Raw genomic sequence first — 13,262 nt, 5'->3', positions numbered from 1 at the left:
ATACTGCCATCATTTCTCAGTAAAACCTTGTTATACTGCCACCATTGTACTGTAAAACCTTGTTATACTGCCATCATTATACAGTAAACATTTTTTTATACCGCCGTCATTAAAATTGATCAACAAATGAATCTGTAGCTTCACTATATGTTCTCATTTTACACAAGTCAGATATCGAAGGAGAATGAATTAGCCGTAAAATTTCCTCAGAATCTAATCTGCATTTTTTCCTTCAGAACTTTGACATAACAAATATACCTGGATCCAGAGGAGACAAATTGCAGTTGAAAAGATTCTCATAAAATATCTTCCTGCTCCATCCAAGTGTAATGTGGTTCAAATACACCTGGAGTAGGCAGTACCGAGTAATCTAAGGTAACACAACTTCTCCAATCAATAATAGATCCCCGTGTCCAACTCACAAGAAACTTGGCAGAATGAATCAACACAGTACTAGATATGTGTGGGGGAAAATACCTGTAGAGTCGACAGCACTGTAGACTGTGATAAGGCTGGAAATGTTAACACTATAAACATTTACGGGAGACGCCGGCTGATCATAAACTAGTCTGCTTAATTAATACTCTATCCTCAAATCTTTGTCATGTATCTAAGATAAATCATTACAATTTCAAAATATTATTTCTTTTTTAAAATTTGTAAATGATTTCTTTAGATCATTTTTTTTTTCATTAAGATGTTATTCCTTAAATCATGCAAGCTTATCATTCTTGCAATGCAATGCAATATGCCAGATTAAACTGAAACCTGTTATTACTCAAAACAGAAAATAGCAAATTAACTGTTATTCTTTAAACTAGATTTAATCAGAAATATCAAAATAACAAATAATAAGGAATCTAAACACTCATGGAGTTACAATCAAAATCAATTTTGAAAAAAAATATATACTGTATAAGAATTTTTTTAACTGAAAATTCTATCCTATATTGGCAAAGCTAACAAAGCATAACTTGGTGTTTATGTTATAATCCTACAACAAATACCTGATATTTGTGGATCTGTAATGGAAGGTTAATAATCCCTGGAGAGAAGAGATAACATAATTTTCATAATTATTTATAGATTACGATTGTATAACCGTACAGGTATTCTGGATACCACAATAATTCGATATGACCATACACAGACCCGGACTATTTTACATCAATATCTATCCCACACCGAAGGATTCTCATTAACTTGTTGGTACCCGAGTCAATAGAATTTTACTTTGTTTAACGTCCTACAATCTTGATGTGTGAACTTTGCCATTCAAAATAAATTGTCATCATATGGGCAGATCATTTGTAAAAGAAATTTTCAGTGTAAATACAGTGAGAATCTTAATAGTAAGCAAATTTCTTACTTAAATTTTAACTTGAACTATGGGCAATGAATGTACAAGGGCCCAATGGGCCCAAATCGCTCACCTGCAATGCAGTGATCTTTTCATATATGGATCCTGCAGTTATTTGAAAGCATGCTACAGGACCAATATAATGTCTCTCTGCACTTTGGCTTTTCACTAAAAGTCATTTAAAGATTTAAGCATACTTGATCGACGTGACCTTGAATGAAGGTCAAGGTCATTCATTTGAACAAACTTGGTAGCCCTTCACCCCAGCATGCTACAGACCCAATATCAACTCCCTGGGACTCTTGGTTATTGAGAAGAAGTTGTTTAAAGATTTTAGCCTTTTTGACCCCTGTGACCTTGAATGAAGGTCAAGGTCAATGTCATTCATTTGAACAAACTTGGTAGCCCTTTACCCCAGCATGCTACAGACCCAATATCAACTCTCTGGGACTCTTGGTTATTGAGAAGAAGTCGTTTAAAGATTTTAGCCTTTTTGACTCCTGTGACCTTGAATGAAAGTCAAGGTCATTCATTTGAACAAACTTGGTAGCCCTTCACCCCAGCATGCTACAGGCCAAATATTAGGTCTCTGGGACTCTTGGTTATTGAGAAGAAGTCGTTTAAAGATTTTAGCCTTTTTGACTCCTGTGACCTTGAATGAAAGTCAAGGTCATTCATTTGAACAAACTTGGTAGCTCTTTACCCCAGCATGCTACAGGCCAAATATTAGGTCTCTGGGACTGTTGGTTATCGAGAAGAAGTCGTTTAAAGATTTTAGCCTTTTTGGCCCCTGTGACCTTGAATGAAGGTCAAGGCCATTCATTTGAACAAACTTGGTAGCCCTTCACCCCAGCATGCTACAGGCCAAATATTAGGTCTCTGGGACTCTTGGTTATTGAGAAGAAGTCGTTTAAAGATTTTAGCCTTTTTGACTCCTGTGACCTTGAATGAAGGTCAAGGTCATTCATTTGAACAAACTTGGTAGCCCTTCATCCCAGCATGCTACAGACCCAATATCAACTCCCTGGGACTCTTGGTTATTGAGAAGAAGTTGTTTAAAGATTTTAGCCTTTTTGACCCCTGTGACCTTGAATGAAGGTCAAGGTCATTCATTTGAACAAAATTGGTAGCCCTTTACCGCAGCATGCTACAGACCCAATATCAACTCCCTGAGACTCTTGGTTATTGAGAAGAAGTCGTTTAAAGATTTTAGCCTTTTTGACTCCTGTGACCTTGAATGAAGGTCAAGGCCATTCATTTGAACAAACTTGGTAGCCCTTCACCCCAGCATGCTACAGGCCAAATATTAGGCCTCTGGGACTCTTGGTTATTGAGAAGAAGTCGTTTAAAGATTTTAGCCTTTTTGACTCCTGTGACCTTGAATGACGGTCAAGGTCATTCATTTGAACAAACTTGGTAGCCCTTCACCCCAGCATGCTACAGACCCAATATCAACTCCCTGGGACTCTTGGTTATTGAGAAGAAGTCGTTTAAAGATTTTAGCCTTTTTGACCCCTGTGACCTTGAATGAAAGTCAAGGTCATTCATTTGAACAAACTTGGTAGCCCTTCACCCGAGCATGCTACAGACCCAATATCAACTCCCTGGGACTCTTGGTTATTGAGAAGAAGTCGTTTAAAGATTTTAGCCTTTTTGACTCCTGTGACCTTGAATGAAAGTCAAGGTCATTCATTTGAACAAACTTGGTAGCCCTTCACCCCAGCATGCTACAGACCCAATATCAAGTCCCTGGGACTCTTGGTTATTGAGAAGAAGTCGTTTAAAGATTTTAGCCTTTTTGACCTTGAATGAAGGTCAAGGTCATTCATTTGAACAAACTTGGTAGCCCTTCACCCCAGCATGCTACAGACCCAATATCAAGTCCCTGGGTCTTTTGGCTATTTAGAAGAAGTCGTCTAATTTTTTTTTAGCCTTTTTGACTCCTGTGACCTTGAATGAAAGTCAAGGTCATTCATTTGAACAAACTTGGTAGCCCTTTACCCCAGCATGCTACAGACCCAATATCAACTCCCTGGGACTGTTGGTTGTTGAGAAGAAGTCGTTTGAAGATTTTAGCCTTTTTGACTCCTGTGACCTTGAATGAAGGTCAAGGTCATTCATTTGAACAAACTTGGTAGCCCTTCACCCCAGCATGCTACAGGCCCAATATTAGGTCTCTAGGCCTTTTGGTTATTGAGAAGAAGTTGCTTGAATGGAAAGTTGACGCCGGACGGACGGCCGGACGGCCGGACGGACGACGGCCGGACGACGGACGCCGCGCCACGGCATAAGCTCACTTGCCCTTCGGGCAGGTGAGCTAATAAACCACTACAAGATACTTGATATATATGTTTCAATCCTCTTACATTGGAACAAAAAACTTGTCCATTTTCAATCTTCCTATGATAAGTATAGGTTTTCACCTTATCAGACTCACAGTTGATGCTGCATGATCAGATACAGTACACCCTTTAGAATATTATTACCTGTATATAATAAGGTGATCACAAATCCGGCACGAAAAATGGTGAAGCCAGTCCTAAATGTTGATGGTCAGAACAGTACTAGGTTGGAGTTTACCCACATTATTTTTCACCTGAACAGGTGAGATCTGTACACAGTTATACCATGTATATACCTGTGCTCAATCTTAAGGTGACATGGAATTCGACTCGGGTGTCAATGTTACACAGGTGTAAATATTGACCTTAATTAACACCTTCAGAGACAGGTAATACAGAGCCAGGAGAGTTGATTTGTCACCTGGGACACCAAAGGTGTTGTACTGGTAAGTCTACAATTATATTTATTGCTAGACCTATAAGAATGCCTAATTTTTAATTAATTACCTGTAATTATGTACAACACCTCCAATTTTCACCTCAGGTAATTATGATGTAGTATAATTACTGCAACAATTGGATTCTAATCTCATAATCTTATTACAATTAGTTTGTTTAAAAAGCAGACAGACAAATTAAATGAGATTAATTTCTAATTAGACAGTCTGAGCATATTATTATAATTAGGTCAATTAACAGTTCAGAAATTTAATTTACAAACATGAATTTCTGTTTTTGTATTTATTGGAATTAGAATCATTATTAGCTGTCAACTGACCTTTCAGAAGAAATTTTACAGATGAGAAAATATTTGCAATTTCATTATTTAATTTATAAGAAAGTGCCTACTACGAGATCTATAGCCGCTATCTGGGGAAAGACGAAGAAGGTGAGACCGATTTGAGGTATGTAATACCTGTGATTTTCACACCTGTATACCAATTAAACCTTTAAAGGCCATTTGATACGTTGTACACGATCACATGTATAGCCTATCTTAATACTAAACTAAAACATTATCAAATAAACTTCCCACTTTACATGGAGTCTCTTTCCCTTTGGAAAGTCCCTTCCCAACCAAAAACAACCCAACTTGGTGAAAAAGGTGGCAAAGAAGTTTAAAAAACCCCCCTATTTTACAAAAGACCACAAAAAAAAAATTTCCCCCCAAAAAATAACTTGTTATATACTGCCATCATTTCAAAGTAAAACTTTGTTATACTGCCATCATTTCAAGTAAAACCATGTTATACTGCCACCATTCTACAGTAAAACCTTGTTATACTGCCATCATTGTACAGTAAAACCTTGTTATACTGCCATGATTCTACAGTAAAACCTTGTTATACTGCCACCATTGTACAGTAAAACCTTGTTATACTGCCACCATTGTACAGTAAAACCTTGTTATACTGCCATCATTTCAAGTAAAACCTTGTTATACTGCCACCATTGTACATTAAAACCTTGATATACTGCCACCATTGTACAGTAAAACCTTGTTATTATACTGCCATCATTTCTCAGTAAAACCTTGTTATACTGCCACCATTGTACAGTAAAACCTTGTTATACTGCCATCATTATACAGTAAACGTTTGTTTATACCGCCGTCATTAAAATTGATCAAAAAATGAATCTGTAGCTTCACTATATGTTCTCATTTTACACAAGTCGGATATCGAAGGAGAATGAATTAGCCGTAAAATTTCCTCAGAATCTAATCTGCATTTATTCCTTCAGAACTTTGACATAACAAATATACCTGGATCCAGAGGAGAAAAATTGCAGTTGGAAAGATTCTCATAAAATATCTTCCTGCTCCATCCAAGTGTAATGTGGTTCAAATACACCTGGAGTAGGCAGTACCGAGTAATCTAAGGTAACACAACTTCTCCAATCAATTATAGATCCCTGTGTCCAACTCACAAGAAACTTGGCAGAATGAATCAACACAGTACTAGATATGTGTGGGGAAATATACCTGTAGAGTCGACAGCACTGTAGACTGTGATAAGGCTGGAAATGTTAACACTAAACATTTACGGGAGACGCCGGCTGATCACAAACTAGTCTGCTTAATTAATACTCTAGCTATCCTAAAATTTGTGTCATGTATCTAAGATAAATCATTACGATTTCAAAATATTCATTTTTTTTTCAATTTGCAAATGATTTCTAAAGATACGTTTTTTTCATTTAGAAGTTATTCCTTAATGAAGCTTATCATTCTTGCAATGCAATGCCAGATTAAATTGAAACCTGTTATTACTCAAGACAGAAATAAGCAAATTAGCTGTTGTTCTTTAAACTAAATTTAATCAAAAATATAAAAAATAACAAATAGTAAGGGTTCTAAATACAGTTACAATCAAAATCAATTTTGAAAAAAAATATATATAAGAATTTTTTTAATTGAAAATTCTATCCTATATTGGCAAAGCTAACAAAGCGTAACTTGGTGTTTATGTTATAATCCTACAACAAATACCTGATATTTGTGGATCTGTAATGGAAGGTTTAATCCCTGGAGAGAAGAGATAACATAATTTTCATAATTATTTATAGATTACGATTGTAACCGTACAGGTATTCTGGATACCACAATAATTCGATATGACCATACACAGACCCGGACTATTGTACATCAATATCTATCCCTCATGGAAGGATTCTCATTAACTTGTTGGTACCCGAGTCAATAGAAGTTTATTTTGTTTAACGTCCTATGATCTTGATGCGTGAACTTTGCCATTCAAAATAAATTGTCATCATATGGCAGATCATTTGTGAAAGAAATTTTCAGTCTAAATACAGTGAGAATCTTAATAGTAAGCAAATTTCTTACTTAAATTTTAACTTGAACTATGGGCAATGAATGTATAAACCACTACAAGATACTTAATATATATGTTTCAATCCTCTTACATTGGAACAAAAAACTTGTCCATTTTCAATCTTCCTATGATAATTATAGGTTTTCACCTTATATTTACCATTGTCATTCATTTGAACAAACTTGGTAGCCCTTCACCCCAGCATGCTACAGACCCAATATCAAGTCCCTGGGACTCTTGGTTATTGAGAAGAAGTCGTTTAAAGATTTTAGCCTTTTTGACTCCTGTGACCTTGAATGAAGGTCAAGGTCATTCATTTGAACAAACTTGGTAGCCCTTCACCCCAGCATGCTACAGACCCAATATCAAGTCCCTGGGTCTTTTGGCTATTTAGAAGAAGTCGTCTAATTTTTTTTTAGCCTTTTTGACTCCTGTGACCTTGAATGAAAGTCAAGGTCATTCATTTGAACAAACTTGGTAGCCCTTTACCCCAGCATGCTACAGACCCAATATCAACTCCCTGGGACTGTTGGTTGTTGAGAAGAAGTCGTTTGAAGATTTTAGCCTTTTTGACTCCTGTGACCTTGAATGAAGGTCAAGGTCATTCATTTGAACAAACTTGGTAGCCCTTCACCCCAGCATGCTACAGGCCCAATATTAGGTCTCTAGGCCTTTTGGTTATTGAGAAGAAGTTGCTTGAATGGAAAGTTGACGCCGGACGGACGGCCGGACGGCCGGACGGACGACGGCCGGACGACGGACGCCGCGCCACGGCATAAGCTCACTTGCCCTTCGGGCAGGTGAGCTAATAAACCACTACAAGATACTTGATATATATGTTTCAATCCTCTTACATTGGAACAAAAAACTTGTCCATTTTCAATCTTCCTATGATAAGTATAGGTTTTCACCTTATCAGACTCACAGTTGATGCTGCATGATCAAATACAGTACATCCTTTAGAATATTATTACCTGAATGTAATAAGGTGATCACAAATCCCGCACGAAAAATGGTAAAGCCAGTCCTAAATGTTGATGGTGAGAACAATACTAGGTTGGAGTTCACCCATGTTAGGTTTCACCTGAACAGGTGAGATCTGTACACAGTTATACCATGTATATACCTGTGCTCAATCTTAAGGCGACATGGAATTCGACTCAGGTGTCAATGTTACACAGGTGTAAATATTGACCTTAATCAACACCTTCAGAGACAGGTAATACAGAGCCAGGAGAGTTGATTTGTCACCTGGGACACCAAAGGTGTTGTACTGGTAAGTCTACATGCTAGACCTATAAGAATGCCTAATTTTTAATTAATTACCTGTAATTATGTACAACACCTCCAATTTTCACCTCAGGTAATTATGATGTAGTATAATTACTGCAACACTTGGATTCTAATCTCATAATCTTAATCTTACAATCAATAAAAAAAATTACAATTAGTTTGTTTGAAAAACAGACAGACAAATGAGATTAATTTCTAATTAGACAGTCTGAGCATATTATTATAATTAGGTCAATTAACACTTCAGAAATTTAATTTACAAACATGAATTTTTGTTGTTGTATTTATTGGAATAAGAATCATTAGCTGTCAACTGACCTTTCAGAAGAATTTTTACAGATGAGAAAATATTTGCAATTTCGTTATTTATTTTACAAGAAAGTGCCTACTACGAGATCTATAGCCGCTATCTGGGGAAAGACGAAGAAGGTGAGACCGATTTGAGGTATGTAATACCTGTGATTTTCACACCTGTATACCAATTAAACCTTTAAAGGCCATTTGATACGTTGTACACGATCACATGTATAGCCTATCTTAATACTAAACTAAAACATTATCAAATAAACTTCCCACTTTACATGGAGTCTCTTTCGAACCAAACAACCAACTCGGCCTGATGTGGCAATAAGTACAACAATATATACACAGACTAACAAATAAACGTATGTTTACCAAACATACTTAAAGGTAAGTAAAACTGGACACTGGTCAACAGAAGCTGTGAAAGCACACTCCAGCCACGTCCAGGTGTGGACAGGTTTGAAGAAGACCGACAGTAAAATAAACCACTCAACTTAACCAGCTTACTGAAGATCAGACAGATTAAGCTGGATTTGTTTTTAAAACCCAAACAAATCTTTGAAGATTTAATTCCAAAGAGCCAACGTATATACTTACCTTTACTGCAAAATACACTCATATCAATATATAATCCCATGTCGCTGTATTATATGTTTACACACATAGCCATAAATTGGCTGTGCACCGATTATGATTTAAAATCCCTATGAATTCTTCGGCTGTAGATTTTTGTCCAAATCATGAAGATTTTCGTAGAGTTTTGATATCAAAATTCTGTGTTTTTGATCGAGAAAATCCATAGTCTTTTGATCGGTGTTTTTTTACAACCTACATACCACAAAACTGTACAGATAGATAATGCATTGTACACCTAAATACAACACAAAGGTAGCGTCCTGACTAACGGCCTGTACTACAATACAACCATTAACATACTAAAACAATGCAATAATATCTGTTGTACAATAATATGTGTTGTAAAAAGAGGATTCCCCAAATAAGAATTGAATTTCCCCATAAAATTTCAAATTTTATTCACATTTTCATATTTTAAATTCTGCTATGTCATATATCAAATTACATAATATGTTTTTGCATGATGATTTTCCTCTATGTATTTCAAACTGTTCCTGTTGATAATTTACAGTTATCTGATGTTAAGATGACAAGGCTTTTAAGCATTTTTAATTATCATTTATTATAATAATTAAATATCTGAAGAGTTAAGGATAATATATTTCAGGTCAGAGTTCAATGTAAATAGTACAGATCCACAGATTTCAGGAGAAATGAGTAAAAATTTTGATATTTGCAGCATATTTCAGACTAATTTTCCTTCCCTTAATTTGAATAAGCAGTGGAATGCATCTGGTATGATGCTTGTTTCTTTATCACACAAAGATCATTTTACTGCATTGTAACTTCAATTGCCAGTCGTTAATGTAATTATATGCAAATTTTTCTAATAATATGCTTTATTTTTGGCAATTTCTTACATATTAATTTCTATATTAGTTATTCTAAAAATTCATGTTTGGTAAAATTTTCTAAACCCACTTTTAAAACATTTCCTACATTTTTATTATATTTTATGCTAATTATTCCAAATTAATAATTTCAAACATATACAAAAAATAAAAATTTGGTAACAAATTTCTGCAGTATAAATTGGAGGTAAAAGTAGGAAGTTTTGTGTCAGCCGTTAAGCTAACAATACTTATAGGTTAATTCATACAATATATATACCTATGTAGGTGTAGAGTTGTGAAACATTCCATCATTACCTATACAGGTAACTTTATGATCTTGTCAATAAGCCATAAGGAGTTCATTATGGCCTCATTCCAGGTTTACATGCTTTTTACCTGTAATTCTTACCTGTACATCAATATCTGACATGGTACAGGTATAACATCAGGTCAAAGGTCACAAGAGATCATTACAGGTAAGATTCCCCAAGGTACCATGTTTCTGATAATAAAATCTGGTTCCCAGGGGCTCTTGTCCTTGGTATACTAATATCCAGGTGTAATGTTGGAGGTAACGAGACAGGTAAAATTGTCCCTAAATCTACATCAAAGGTAGGGAGACAATAGCTAGCATAAAACAAGTTTTACCTGTTTTTTACATTTGTCTGATAAGACATTTTTAGATATAAAAAACACTGAATACATACATATCTGCCCGAAGCAAAATGCTTGTATACAAATTATGTTTATCTTGAATATTAATAAGGATATCTTATATAAATATATATTAAATATTATATATACATTTGTTTCTTTATATATTCTTACCCAATGGTTACATATTGAACCTTAATATATTTTCTGCTCTTAAAACCAAACCAAACTTTAATGTAAAAAATGCTTTCTTTCAGTGAAAATTGGTCAACATATTCTGTTAATTAAATTATGTGAGGTTTCTGTTCAATGTTCAATTCCAAGGAAATTAATTTCATCATTCCTCCATTTCATGCACCTATCTTTTTACCTGCAAATAAAATGCTCCACCCTCAAATAAGCTCCCTTCTTATTTTTTTTTGCAGAATCATCAATTTTAAAAAAGGTACCTGTAAGAGTGCTTCACGAACAAAATAAGCTTTCCCTAAACTATTTTTTTAATTCATACTAGGTGAGGGGCCTTAATTATCGGATGATAAATACAGTTGATATTCTCTATTCTATACTCGTTGCAACAGTGATTATCCTCTAGATCATTCACCTGAATAAATTATTTTCATTTATAACACATCATTACCAGATTGCTAAGGAGTTATAACAAATATTTATCTGTTTAAAGTTAAAAAAAGTTGTTGACAAGCAATGGCTACATCACATAAAATAAACTTCTCATTTTCCCCAAGGTTAAATTATGAACGCTTTTAACAAATTGTGTAGACCTAAATGTTAGCATTGAAATAATATCAACATGCATTATGTAAATTCTATCATGCATTTAAAGCCCTTCTAAATGTGATAAATATGTGTATTAATTAAATAACAACTGAAAGATTACTCAGAGCCAGTTTCTAACTAGTCAGCTCCGACAACTTTGCTGATCGAGCGACTCATAGCTGCAAAGAATTAATAATGACCTAGATACCTACATCTGATCAAAACAATTCTAATATACATGTATATATATATATCATACTGTACATTTAAATGACCCAAACAAAAATTGTGTTATATCATAACCAAGTGAAATCAATGATTGCGAAGCTCATCTGCAGCAGTCACACTATACACTCATTTTTCACGAATGTTAAGCATGTCATTTTGAAATTGTACGTCATCGATGGCAATTTCTTAAGTTTATTGATGTTATTTTCAAATGAATGTATAAACCAAATTAGAAGGGGTGAGGTGTATACTTCTGGGCTTACAAGCTTTACAATAACATGAGGTCTTGGGGTGGGATGCTGACGTAGACGCCAGGGTTACAACAATGAGCTCACCGTTACTTGTAGCCAGTAAGCTAAAAACTAAATTTCCTTTACAACAATTGCGAAGCAAAAAACCAACTCATATCCATCGCTCTTGTTGACCAGATGGAAGTAGGTAAGGGTCTTACTGTGGGAGGAAACCAGAGTATGCAGAGACAATTTCTTAACCCACATGATTGGTCAGGATAATCTCATACTTTTTCATCTCCGGTCAGGGAATCTAACCCCTGCCACCTAAGTATGTAACCAGTTCGGCATCTGACCAGCTATATGCTATTATTTTAGAAATTGCATTGGAGAATGAACTTGAGAAAGCATAAAATCACATCATTGTCTTGTGGTGCAATAACTGTATCATTTGGAAAGGGGCCGCAACTAAGCTCAGTTTATTAGACCAAGTAATCTCAAAAGAAGGTCTGAGGAGCATTTGGTTTGATGCTCCCTACCCGTGTCAGTAATAATAATATTGTGTTCCTCGGAAAGCTGAGAAACAGGCTAATAGTAGTGCTGTTGTGGTTGTGTCCTTGGGTAAGACACTGTACCCTAGATACTTTCGATGGCATGCGAAGGGTCTCCCATTAGTTGTACAGTGAGGTAGTCACCAACTACTACAAAGCGACCTCGCTTCAAAAAGAGTATGGCTGCATGTTCACATGGCCATAAACCCAGCAAAGAAACAAAACAACCAAACATAGACAAGAGGACGACGATAAAACAATTATACTCTAGTGTTGTATTCATTGTCCTATCAACAAACAATAATTTATAAACAAACAAGAAAGATAAAAGAAATTAGTTCTATAAATAGATCACCAAATTCACTCAACTTCAGAAATAAAAACTGACCTCATAGTACTGAAATGATGACATCTGATTAATTTATTTGACTGAACTGTTTTCATGTCTAGTATCAATTCCTGATGTAGATTTCAATTTCTGACATAAATTCTTGACATCATCAAATCTCTGATTTCAATATTAAGGACTGATCTCAACAAATATATGAAGAGGATTTTTGAACTGAATTCCCGATGTCAATTTCTGACTTCAATCAATACTTGACATTGATCATCGGATTTCAATTTCTGACATAAATTCTTGACATCATCAAATCTGATTTCAATAGGACTGACATGACTGATTTCAATGTCTGACCTCAACAAATATACAAAGAGGATTTTTTAACTGAATTACTGACGTCAAATTTCTGACTTCATCAATACTCGACGTTGATCCCTGATGTCAATTTCTGACATAAATAAAATCTCTAAACAATTGAGAATAATTTTCATGGTCTGTCTAATTATCATTAGAACCATTAACCTCCGTTATGGAGCAGATTAAGTAATCCTGGATTATCTTTAAAGGCGATTAGGATAAAACATAAATCTGTATAACCTCACTCTGTAATTCTCCGATTAGGAATTTTTACTGACGTATATTGTCGGCAAATGACTTTGGTGATTAACTTCATAATCCTCCACAGTCATTAAGGTGTAAACTGACTGTAGTGGTGAAGAGTGGGATGATCAGCTTGTTCGAATCAGCTGTTATATTGATGACGTCATGACGATTAATCACAGATTTTTTATGTTTACATAACATATTTTACAACCTATATAAAATTTCGAATCCATTAATTTTTTAATTGGGATGTATTCTTTATGTACTGACATATC

General features: G+C 35.1%; 1 protein-coding gene across 4 annotated transcripts in view; it reads right to left on the bottom strand.

Annotated features, from left to right (window-relative positions):
* The window catches only part of LOC117315603 (unconventional myosin-Va-like), a 59,016-nt gene that overhangs the window by 19,100 nt on the left and 26,654 nt on the right, over positions 1 to 13,262 (bottom strand). The window lies entirely within an intron of this gene.

The sequence above is a fragment of the Pecten maximus genome, chromosome 17, assembly GCF_902652985.1.
Source record: "Pecten maximus chromosome 17, xPecMax1.1, whole genome shotgun sequence".
Classification (NCBI taxonomy): Eukaryota; Metazoa; Mollusca; class Bivalvia; order Pectinida; family Pectinidae; genus Pecten; species Pecten maximus.
This window is presented reverse-complemented; position numbering and strand designations above follow the sequence as displayed.